Here is a 12545-nt window from a genome sequence, read left to right on the forward strand (position 1 = left end):
AGGGGCCTGAGAGCTCCCACTCGCCCAGCAGTGAGCGCGGCCAGAAGGGGCGGCACGCTGTGTTCTGCCTCTTGCTGTGGCCTCATTTCACACGCGGGGAGACAGGCAGGAAACGGGGTCACTGCCTCAAACCCGGGGCCCCAGGATCCAGAGCTTGCCCCGCCCCCCGGCGGCTCCGCCCTCCACGTGGGGCCACACTCAGCCCCGCGTCCACGTCTGTAGAGACACACTCAGACACACTCTCAAATCTGCAGCTGCACCTGATTGTCTGGCTCCCCTGGGTGCAATTTGAGAACAAAGATGGCAAAGGAAGCAAACACGCCAGCGAAGCTCGGAGTTTAGAGAAAAGGCAAAATGAAATAAGGCACATCCGCTTCCGTGGGCTCCCGTTAGCGTTTTGTCAGCAGCGACAAGCAAACGAGACAGTCTGAAAGTCAGTCCCCGACCTGCCGTTCGGGGAAGATCTCCCCAAGGGAACCTCTGGGCCATGGCGACGCGTGGAGACCAAGCGGGTAGCTAACTGCTTGACCCCTGGGACCGCTTCCAAAAGCCTTTGTTTCTCATAAGAAAGCAGGGCTGCCAGAAACCGTGGTGGGAACTGAGACACAACCGGGTGCTTTCGGGGCTTGCGAGGTGCCGGCCCCAGCGCGAGGCTCATCAGGGGCTTCCAGGGGCCGTCTGTCTCCTGAGTGACGGATCCACGGCACCAGCGTCACCTTTCCTCCTGGGGCTTGCCTGGGGGGCACGGGCTTGGAGGCGTGGGGGCCGGGCCGCCAACCCTGAGCCCCAGGGTGAGGGCCGCTGGTCCCTGCTCCTGTGAGGATAGCGCCAGCGACTCTCCCACCCCCACGGAGAGACTGGACCGCTTCTTTTCAGATCTGCAGGCGCTGACTTCTGTTTCCACCAGCAATGACTAGACCCTCCGGGAAATGGTGCAGAGGGGCCGTGAGCGCAGGAATCCTTGCCTCATTCCCAATCTTACGGGGATAATGTTTTCCACCATTGAGTGTGACATTAGCTTAGATTTCACATACTCACCCTGTATTGCTCTATCTGAGGTCCCTGAGAGTTTTGTTATGATTGGATCTTTAATTTTGTCAAATGCTTTTTTCCTGTATCTATCACAATGATCCTGTGAGTGTTCTTTATTCGGTTAATATGGTAAATTACATTGATTGATTTTTGAGTGCTAAACCATCCTTGTATTTTGAGATAAACCCTGCTTAATTGTAATGCATTGTCCTTGTTAAATGTTGCTAGATTTCCTGAGTTGCTTATATTTTATTAAGGACTTTCTTGTCCACAATCATGAGAAATATTGGTTCACAGGTGTTGTTTGTTTTTTTTTTTTTGCAATGCCGTTGTCTGTTTTTATTTAAGAATTATGCTGGCCTCATAAAGCAAGTTGAAAAGTTTTCCCTCTTCTTGTGTTATCTGAAAGGATTAGTGTAAATTTGATGTTACATCTTTTTGAAAGTTTGATAGAATTCACCAGTGAAACCTTCAGGGCCTGGAATTTTCCTGGTGGGAAGGTTTGTTTGTTTTTATTTTAAAAAACTATCTTTAAAACATGACATAGAAATATTCACATTTTCTCCTTGATCTAGTATAAATCTGGGTGAGCAGTATTTCTGGAGGAATTTGTCCTTTTAACCAAAGCTGTTGGATTTGTCAGCATAAATTTCCTCATGACATTCCTTTCTTTGCAACATTCGTTCATTCTGTTTGTTTACTTGGCTGCACCTGGCCTCATTGGCAGCAGGTGGGGCTCCGTTGTACCACCGCGGCGTGTGAACGCTTAGCTGGGGCACGTGGGGTCTAGTTCCCCAACAGGGATCAAACCTGGGCCCCTGGAACCGGGGGTGTGGAGTGTTAGCCTGTGGACCACCAGGGGAGTCCCATGATATTCTTTCATTAATTTTTAATGTTTTTTAATTTATTCGCATTAAGTTACTCATACTGTCTTCTTCTTATCTTTTTAAGATCTGAAATAGCACCTATTCTTTTAACCCTGATATTGATGATCTGTGTTTTTTTTTCTCATTTTAGGGGGTTAGTCTTACTAGAGTTTTGTCAGTTGTTTGATCTTTTTGGAGAATCAGCGTTTGGTCATTAACTGCCCCTATTTTTTGTTGGTTTCTTGTTTCCTTGATTTCTTTCCTTATCTTTGCCTTTCCTCCCTTTTGTTTATCTGGGTTGATTTTGCTCTTCGTTTGGTTTGAGGTAGACCCTTAGGTCACTGACTGCAGTCTTTATTCACGTCTGTTACAAGCCCTTTAAAGGCATACATTTTCCTCAAAGCGCAGCTTTAACTGTAGCCCGTAAACTGTCACAAGTGTCTTTCCATCATCGTTCAGTGTGAAGTGTTTTCCACTTCTCATTGTATTTCTTCCCTGAGCATGGATTACTTGGATGTTGTTATCCATATGCTTGGGAGTTTCCTAGATATCTTACTATTTCTTGGTTTCTAATTCGATTCAACAATGATCAGGAATGGATTCCCCGGTGACTAAGTGGTAGAGTCTGCCTGCCAATGCAGGAGACGTGGGTTTGACCCCTGGGTCGGAAAGACTCCCTGGAGAAGGAGATGGAAACCCACTCCAGTATCCGTGCCCATGGACCGAGCAGCCTGGTGGGTGCAGTGCATGGGGTCGCAGAGTCAGGCGTGACTGAGCAGCTGGACGGCAACAGCGGTCGGGAAACATGCTCCGACTGACACCAGCGCTCTGACATTTCCCTTGCTCGCCGTGCGGCTCAGAATGCTGCCTCTCTTGGTGAGCCGACCGTGTGCACTCGGGGAAAAAACGTGCGGTTTTCTCTGTTGGGCAAAGTGTCTGATACCTGTCAACTATGTCGTGGTGATGGATAGTGTTGTTCAGGTCTTCCAAGTTTTTATTGATTTTTTTCCCTCCAGCTCTTCTATCAGTTTTTGGCAGAGGAGCATTAAAACATTTTACGACAGTCATGGAATTATACTTTTCCTTCAGCTCTATAGGTGTTCGTTTCATGTATTTCGATGCTGTTATTATTAGCTGGACACACATTCATGATTGTTGTGGATGAATTTTCCTGATGAATTGGCCCTTTTATCTTTGTGATAAAGATATCCATCTCTCCCTTGTGCCAACACTCTTTGTCTTGGTGTCTATTTTATCTGATATTAATAAAGCTACCACAACTTACTTGTGGTCTATGCATTTATGGGATATATGTTTTCATCCATTTACTTTCCACTTGTTTTTGTCTTTTTTAAAGTGCTTCTCTTATCAACAGTATAGTTGGGTGGGTCTTGTTTTTCAAAAAGATCCATTCTGATACTTCTATTTAGAGTACTCATTCTATTAATATTCATGTGTATTGTTTTATATTTTTCTGTTTTTCCTCTTCTTTGTTATTGTTGTTCCTTTCTTTCTTTTGAATTATTTGACTATTTTAAAAATAATTCCATTACAATTAACCTTTGGGCTTTTAAGTTGTACATCTTTGCATTGTTATTCTAGTGATTGTTTAGGGATTATGGTATTAACTCCCTAATTTTTCACTGTCTATGTGGGCTAACGCTGTGCCACTTTACAACACTACAGATTCATCCACACTCTCATCCTTTGTGGTGGTGTTGTAAAATGTATTACTTCACATGCTCTATAACCCCCAAAGACAGTGTCTATTTTTCCTTTAACCAGTCACATATATTTTAAAGAAATTAAGGGGAAAATAGTCACTTGTGAGAGTTGGGCCATAAAGAAGGCAGAGCGCTAAAGAACTGATGCCTTCAAATTGTGTTGGAGAAGACTCTTGAGAGCGCCTGAGACAGAAAGGAGATCAAACCAGTCAATCTTAAAGGAAATCAACCCTTAACACTCTTTGGAAGGACTGATGCTGAAGCTCCAGTATTTTGGTCATCTGATGTGAACAGCCAACTCATTGGAAAAGTCTCTGATGCTGGGAAAGCTTGAGGGCAGAAGGGGAAGAGGGCATCGGAGGATGGGATGGCTGGACGGCATCACCAGTGCAGTGGACGTGAACTTGGGCAAGCCCCGGGAGATGGAGAGGGACAGGGAGGCCTGGCGTGCTGCAGTCCTTGGCGTCGCAAAGAGTCAGACAGCGCCGGGGGACTGGACGGCAACAGTCACTTCCCACTGACTGACCTGATGCTTGCCACTTCTGGTGGGCGGCATCCATCCCCAAAGCTTCACACTTCCACCCGGTATCACTGCGATCTGCCTGGAGATCTGCCTTCAGCCTTCCTTGCGGTTTAGCATCTGGAAAAGGGTGCTTGCTCTTGGTTGTCGTGTAACAAACCATATCTTTATTCTTCGTTGTTGAAACCACTCTGATCGGATGTAAACATCTTGGCTGAGCGGGTTTTCTTTAAGGATGCCTTCTAAGATGCCATTTATTTTCTTAGTGGTTTTTCTCTCTCTTCTTCATGTTGGGTGATTTCTATCATTCCATATTCAGATTTGCTGATTCTTTCATCTGCTACCTCCAAGCTGTTAATTAAGCCCATCTGGAAAATTTTTTAACGTATGATGCTTTATTTTTCAGTTCTAAAATTTCCACTTGGATTTGTTTACATTTTCTTTATCTCTGCCCGGTTTCTCTCTGTTTATTGTGATAGCATTTCCCTTCCCCCACGGACATAGTTAAAAATGATTGCCCTTGCCCACTGATGCCACGTTTGGTCCGTCTCTGGATCTTTTCCTTGTAAATATATCAAATTTTCCTGATTTTTCATCACTGAATGCCTTTGGAAATTATTACTGCTTTGTTCTGAGACTTTGGATTCTGTTGTGTGGCTCTGAAGGGGTGGTATTTTTAAGGCAATTTACTTGGTTGGACCCAAACTGTGAACGCTGTCACGCCTGTGGATGACGAAGCCTAAATTCCAGGTCACCCGCTCTTCGTCTGCTCCGTGGGTGTGTGTTCCAGGCTCCAGTCAGCGTCCCAGGTTGAGCCTTTGTCTCGGATATGGGTCCCCCTTCTTGGTCTTCTTTTCCGGGTCACTCTCTCTTGCCTGGGCTCCTTCCTGAGGCTCCTGCCCGGAGGACAGTAGAGTTTCCCATCAGAGTGCCAGCTGCTTGGCCCGCCCTGCGGTCACAGCTGCAGAAACCTAGGACTCACCCACCACGCTCGCTGCCTCCCCGCTCTTATTCCCACCCCCGTCCTGTATCCTTCTCACGTCCGTTCCTCAGAGCTTTCAGAGAATTGCTTTGCATTTTGTCCACCATTTTAGTTGCTTTTTGCTAGAGGACTGGTTTATTAGGAGCGTCTCTCTCCTGGAAATGAAACCCTGGAAGCCAGTTCTTACTTTTAGAATCATTTCCCAAGTGGAGAACCAAGGGAAGAGCCTGTTTTATTTTCAGATGCAGCTGGCCCCTCCACAGCTGCCAGATCAGCCTTTGTCTTCTCTTTCTCCTCTGGCATTTTATTGCAGGGCTCCAGACGGGGCCAGGTAGTGCTTTGAATGTGCTGTCTGGAGACGCCTCAGGTAACTCGCTGAGTTCAGTAAGTTTAAATCTGATTTTCCAGGAAACCATGGGCAGCAGAGGTGCCAAGCTTTCTGTCCAGCATAACAAGGCTCGAAGCCCCGAGGGCAGCCACTGACTTTCCTGAAACTCGCTGTCGGCCTCCTCCTGGTCCTTCGGATGTCCGCTCATGCCACCACGTGCCTTTCGTCTTGACCAAAGTCTCCAAGCTTTCCTTGCTTCTTGCCACCTGGTGTGTAAGCCGGCAGCGTGTGTCCTCGGGTTTGGTCGTGGCAGTCCCCTTTCCCCCCATATCTGCTCCACCAGTTCACTGCCTGTCATGCTTCATAACCCTCCAAACCTGGTGCTTAAGCTGTGCCAGCTATTTACTGTGCCCACACGTCTGCCCTTTCCACAGGGCTCAGAAGGGACAGCTGTCTTCCGCTCTGGACGGCAGCAGCTTCGGTGGCTTGGAGGCTGGAGATGACTCGAGTGCTGGGGCCTGGACTCACAGGCAGCCTTGTCAGTGGCTGTCAGCTGGGGCCACAGCTGGGGCTGCTGGCCGGAGACGCTGCACGTGGCCAGTCCAGGGGCTGTCCGCTCCTTCCCAACACGGCGGCTCAGGCCGGGGGAGGCCGTGCGTGAGGACAGTGTGGGAGGAAGTGCGTGGCCGCTCTGTGGCCGGGCGTCACTTCCTCTGTTGGGGGAGGCGGCACGAACTCGGCCCAGGTTCAGGGCACGGAGACTCGAACTTGGAGTGTCTGGTGAAGAGTGAATGTAAATACTTATTAATGAAAGACTGTCCTGTCTTCTGCTTTTAAGGGCTCTGAATTGCTGAAACCATTAATTTTGTAAACACTTATTCTGTTGGCTTCATTGTGTTGGGAACCATTTAAGGTTCCCGGTCCTTAAGTAACGACAATAGCCGTTGTTATGATATAAAGCAGGGTTTACATAGTGATGATCACGTGCCAGGCCCTCTCTAGGGCTTTATAGACAGTAATCCATCTAGTCTCCCATCTGCGACTCGTATCTGATAAAGACAAGCCCATGTCCCAGAATGAAGTCTGAAGATCGTGCCCCGATGAGAGAGAACCGCGTGGGCCGGGAGGCTCATTTCTCCCATGGTGGTCTGGCCCCCAGTTCCTCCCTCCTCACCACCCTGATGACTGCGCCCCTGGATGATCTGCGGGCCCTGGGCATGACGGACTCAGCGTAATTGACTGGTCCAGTGTTACAGCGGGAGCTGGTGCTGGGGAAGAGGTGTCAGGGGGCCAGGACCGTCCGAAGCTTCGGGCCCGAGGCGAGGGGCACGGGACAGGCTGAGCAGGGGTCAGTGGGCAGCGGAGCCAGGGCCCTGGGCAGTCACTTGGCTGACAGTCCGGTGAGTCCCTCCAGCTCTGGACTCTGCTGTGGTTCAGGACGACAGAGTCCGGCTCTTTGCACGTCCTCTGTGAGTCAGGGGTCAGCCTCCATGTCCAGCCCCCGGCCCCTGAGTCTCCCGCCTTGGAACGAACGGAAGGTGGCCCCGTCCTCTACAAGCCACTGGCCTCTGGGGCCTGGGCGCCCCCCGCCCGGCCGATCTCGCCTGTGTCCTGCCCAGCTCCGTGGCCGCTGCACCCCGGGAGGGTTTCCGGCTCCCTGGTCACAGGCAGCGTTCACTCGGTTCTCTGACCCTGGCCCACACACCAGCAGTAAAGGAGGCCGTGGGCGGCGGGGCGGCGTGGGGGCGCGCACGGACCACGGGGCCCCGGGAGGAGTCTTCCTCCCTCTGGGCTGTCATGGACAACATGCGGAGACAGAACTGATGTTGTTCCTGGAAATGAATGAATGAGCACAACATCCCCCCATGGACCCTTAAGGGGAGGGCGAGCTGAGCTAAGATGGAGGTGGAGACAGAGGTGGGGATGGGGGCGGGAGGCACGGATCTCCTGTCTGCAGACGGTGCTGCCGGAGTTCAGACGCACGCCTCCCCAGCACGCAGGGTCCAAGGCCTTATTCAGGGCAGGGCGGTGGGTTTGTGTAACACACTGTTCTGTCGCAGAGGAAAACGATCGATGGAACTGCTCGATTCTCTCAGCAGGGGCTGATCCATCAGTCCGCATTTGCTGAACAGGGAGGATTTGTTCTTTAAACAGACGGCGCTCTGCACGGGGCCCTCCCCGCCGGCCAGGGGCTGCTGGAGGAGACATGGGCGTCCTGCGTCTCGAGGTCAGCGGGCTTTTCTCCCCGACCTTTCCCAGGGCACTGTTCTCCTCTGGCAGCCTCCAGCCCTCCAAGCAGCAGAAGAAAACAGGCCCCATTAATTACCCATCCGGCAAATTGGGGAATGTGACAAGAGGCGAAACAAGAGCATTCCATACTGAGTCCAGTTCCCGGTGAAACTTTTTTTCAGGGCTCAGCACGGGGTCCAGGGCCGAGGAGACATGAGACGGCTATTCCTCGGGAGGAGCACGAAGCCGGTGAAGCAGTCTCAGGCTGGCTCATTGGCGTCTGTCTCTCAGGGTGGATCTGCCTCTGGGATCTGGGACCAGGAGTCCAGACAGCAGGACAGAGTGACCTCCCTCGGGGCCCAGAGGCGCTCCTGGCCCAGGCAAACCCTGCTGTACCTTTCATGGAACTTTTGGGTCACATGGGGGCCTGGAGTGGGGGCAGGCAGGCTTCGAGGGCAGCCGGCCTCCAGGGCTGTGGAGGAGCCTGCCTGGCCAGGGAGCCCAGGGCCCCACGCGGGGCAGAGAAGCTCAGGGCCGTCTCCCTCTGCCCTGACCCTGAGGCGTCCTCTGAAGCCAGGGGCAGGGGCGGCTCTCGGGGGCAGGGCGCACCCGTCTCCCTCTCCGGCTTGTCCCTTTGGCCCGCCCAGAGCACAGGTGGGTGGTCCCTCGCACCACCCCATCACCCAGGGTCCAGGCGACCTTGAGCCCAGGATGCTGGTGGCGAAAGCCCCGCCCAGCAGAAGCTCTGGGAAAGCCCAGGGACGCAGAGTCCGAGAAGCAGCTCTGTGTTTACACAGCGCAGGGCATTCAGCTAGTCGTGGCCGCCCTGGATGACAGCTGACAGATGCTGAATGGCGCCTGTATCCTTGGCTCTCAGCTCAGCGGGCAGGCGGCAGCCAGAAGCCTACAGCCCCAGGCCCTTCGTCTCCTCTCACCCGCCCTCCCCGAGGCCCGGTGCCTGGGCAGCCTCCGTGCCTGCGGGCCTGATCCTGGCGCCGCCCCCTCCCCACCACACACGGCCGTGCCTGCGTCTCTGCCGTGCGCACGTGCTCCAACCGTGAGAAACCCAAGCGGACTCTGTCTAGTCCCCGGGCCCTGCTGACCTCGCTCTGCTCCTCTGCCCCCTTTACCCCCAACCAATTCCAAAGAGCGCCCGGCTCCAGCTCCCTCCCTGCCTCCCACGCCCTGCACCCAGCAGGCCACCCCCACCGGCAGCATTTAGAACTGCCCAAGGCCACCTGATGAGATGAACTGACTCATTAGAAAAGACCCTGATGCTGGGAGAGATTGGGGGCAGGAGGAGAAGGGGACGACAGAGGATGAGATGGCTGACTCAATGGACGTGAGTTTGAGTAGACTCCGGGAGTTGGTGATGGACAGGGAGGCCTGGCGTGCTGCAGTCCACGGGGTCACAAAGAGTCGGACACAACTGAGCGACTGCACTGAACTGAACTGCTGGCCCCTCTGAACGCCCCGCCTTCTCCGCCTCCCAGGACTCTCCAGATGGGTTCTCCCTGCCTTTCCTGTTTCTCTCTCCCGCCCGCCCTGTCCTCTGCCCGAGCTTGTCTCCGTGTCTTTGCCTCCAGGCCTTTGACACCACGAGGTCGCGATCACTGCTCCCGGGCTTGTCTCCCTGGATGGCCCGTCCAGCTCCGCCTCCTGGCCTGGCCCCTCCCAGCGGGCCGTGCTCCATCCCCCAGCTATTCAGGCTCAGACCGTGGCTCTGTGTGTTCTCACTGTGTCTCTTCCTGCATCCAGCCTGGCAGCATATCCAGCGGCTCTGCCGTCATGAAGTGTTGAGATCCACAGCTCTGTGGCTCCACGGCCCACGTGGCCGTGTGGATGGACGGCTCCGCGAGGGGCGGGGGAGAGGCAGGTGTTGGGGCCCATGTAGCCTCTGGGGTCTTGCACTCGGCTTGCTGTTCTGTTGTTGCAGTTTGGGGGTCCTGCATGACTTTTGAGGGTCCCTGCCTGCATTTTGACTGGCCCTGGTAGGGCTAGTGCACCCACGTGCCTGCAGAGATATGACCTCTTCCCTCTTAACTCATTCATCGCCTGCTGCTGCCTGGCCCTGTCCCATCCAGGCCCCGTGCAGTGTCAGAGTGGTCCTGTCTGCCCAGCCCGTCCCCTGCTCCTCCCGTCGCTGAGGGAGAGCTCCGGATTCCCGCAGGGGCTGCGTGGCCCTCCGTCCTCCCCGCCCTCCCCAGAGGCGCTGGGCTGCCCCAGGCTTTGCTGCGCTGCCTCCTCTGCCCAGAGTGCCCTCGCCCACCCGAAAGTGAACGCGAAGTCGCTCAGTTGTGTCTGACCCTCGTGACCCCATGGACTGCAGCCCACCAGGCTCCTCCGTCCGTGGGATTCTCCAGGCAAGGATACTGGAGGGGGTAGCCATTCCCTCCTCCAGGGGATCTTCCCAACCCAGGGGTGGAACCTGGGTCTCCTGCATTGCAGGCAGGTTCTCTGTGTCTGAGTCACCCGGGGAGCCCCCTCCTACCCCTGCGCTCCCGTCGAATGTGCCCTCCTCAGTGACGCTCACTTAAGAGTTACTCTTGTCCTCCCGGCGGACTCTGACTCCCCCTCTGAGGCACAGCATCTGACGTCGGTGACAATCTGACGTGCCTGCCGGGCTGGAAAGCAGCCCCCGAGCTGCCCACAGCCGGATCTCTGGCACAGTGAGTGCCCCCTCTTACGGCAAAAAGGACTTTGCGGATGCAGGAAGGACCTTGCGACGGGCGACCGTGTGAGCACAGTGGTTGTCAGAGGCTGCCGGACTTTGGAGGCTGCACCGGACCCTGAAAAGCCTGGGTGTGACTCTCCCTGGAGCCTCCACAGAGACCCAGCCCTGCCCACCCCTGGGGCTTAGCCTGATGAGACGGACCACAGACTTCTGCCCTCCAGGGCCGTGAGAGAACAAACGTGTGTGCTTACAAGCCACAGACGCAGTGGTGATGGTTACAGCAGGAAACTGCAGACCGTGTATCCCACTTGTCTCTTTGTTTACCATCCTTCTCCACGGCAGAGCGAGCTCGGTAAAGACCGGAGCGCCTCTCTGTCTTGTTCCTGGTCATGGGCCTGGTGACCAGAAGGCCTGGCTCATGGTAAAGACTCAAGAAAACTTTCTGTCATTCAGAGGAGAAATGCAAATGTCCCTTAAACACATGAGCAGATGCTCAGCCACATTTACTATCCCAGGGAGAGAAGCCAACGACAATGGTAAGGAGACACCCTTTCCCAGTCACCGGGTTGAGCAGTTCTGAAAGCGTGACTGCCTGCTCTCCTGGTGGGACTGTGGGTGAGCTGGCATCCGCATCGGTTGCTGGCAGGTATGTATTCAGGTTTTAATGGGGTGCCCCAAAAGAGATCGCAGTCCTGACTCCTGATCCCTGATGATTTGTCCCCAGTGGGCCTTCACAGAGGAGGTCAAGATGAGATCCTTAGGGCGGCCGCAGCCCTGCATGACTGTTGTCCTTTTAAGAAGAGGAGAGAGACCCCAGGAAGGAGTTGCCAGGTGGTGGTGGAGGCAGAGATCGGAGTCTCATGTCTACAAGCAAAGGAGTGCCGAGGGTCACTGGCAATGCCAGAATCTGGAGGAGATAAGGCAGGATTCTCCCCCACACGTTTCAGAGGGCATAGGGCCCTGCCCACACCTTGATGGCGTCATTCTACAGAGCTGGGAGAGAAGAGGCCACTGTTGTCTTAAGCTGCCCGGTTTGCGGTACTTTCTTACGGCCGCCCCAGGAAACGGCGCAAAACAAAACAATCCCTGCGGAGGGAACTGTGGAAAGATGCAATAAATGTCCACTAGCAAGAATATAAAATGCGGTCGGCACAGAACTGCCAGTTAAGGAAAGGGGAATAAAATGCAGAACATGCCGTTAAAAATAAATCAAGGCGTCCCTTCCGTGCGACCCGGCGTCACTGGGACGTGTCGGAAGCAAAGAAGACAGGTGTAGAGAAAAGGCGTACGGAGGCCACCTTCAACCTAAGAAAAGGGGCTGTGAATACAGATAACATATGCAAATACACACCCTCACCACTACCCTTCCTTACATTGTATAACGTGGACGGGTGAGTTTTAAAACCTAGTGAAATGGTTGCTTCCTGCGAGGGGGTTGGAACAGGGAGGGGCTGGCGGAGGGCAGCTGGTCTTCCCAGCTTGTACCCTCCCGGGAGTTATTTCAGGAAACTTCAGATCTGTGAGCACCTAGCGAGTTATATCTTGTGTGTCCTTCTGATGAACAAAAAGGCAAAGCGATCAAACTCATTCTGGCTTCTCTGCTGTCAGTGAGAATACTGGCGCTGTTATTCTGAAAATATTAGATGTGTGTGTCGGAGAAGCACACACTCATAGTGGGACAAGCAATTAAGATGAAGACAATCAATGCAAGAGAACAAAACCACAGTCAACGAAATAAATCACATAAAAACCGGTGACGCCGTGGTGTACTTTCTCGTGCCTGTGTGTGAAAAGGCCTGGAGACGATGACCGCGTCTTCACCCAGCTTGTGATCCCTGTGGACGATGCTCCACCAGTAGGACTCGGGGTTCTCTGCGCTGGTCCCACGAGGGGGCCAGAACTGTACAAGCAGACCCTGGGCCTCTCGTGAGGCCACAGCAAGTGATGCGTCAGGACAACTGGGCTTCTGCTCAAAGGGCCTTGAGTCACACTGAGAAAGGGACCATTTTTAACTGCAGCTGTCCTTTCTTTATAAAGCCTCTGCGGGAGGCGCGTTTGTCCACCCACCCTCCATGGCTGCGCCGCCTCGCCTCTGCGAGAGACCCTGAGCAGGGACTGAAGCTGCTGCCCTTGGGGAAGCCGCCTGGGAGAGAGATGCTGGCCCAGCGGCGAGAGGACATTCAGTGCAGG

Source organism: Muntiacus reevesi, chromosome 3 (assembly GCF_963930625.1).
Source record: "Muntiacus reevesi chromosome 3, mMunRee1.1, whole genome shotgun sequence".
In the NCBI taxonomy this organism is placed as follows: Eukaryota; Metazoa; Chordata; class Mammalia; order Artiodactyla; family Cervidae; genus Muntiacus; species Muntiacus reevesi.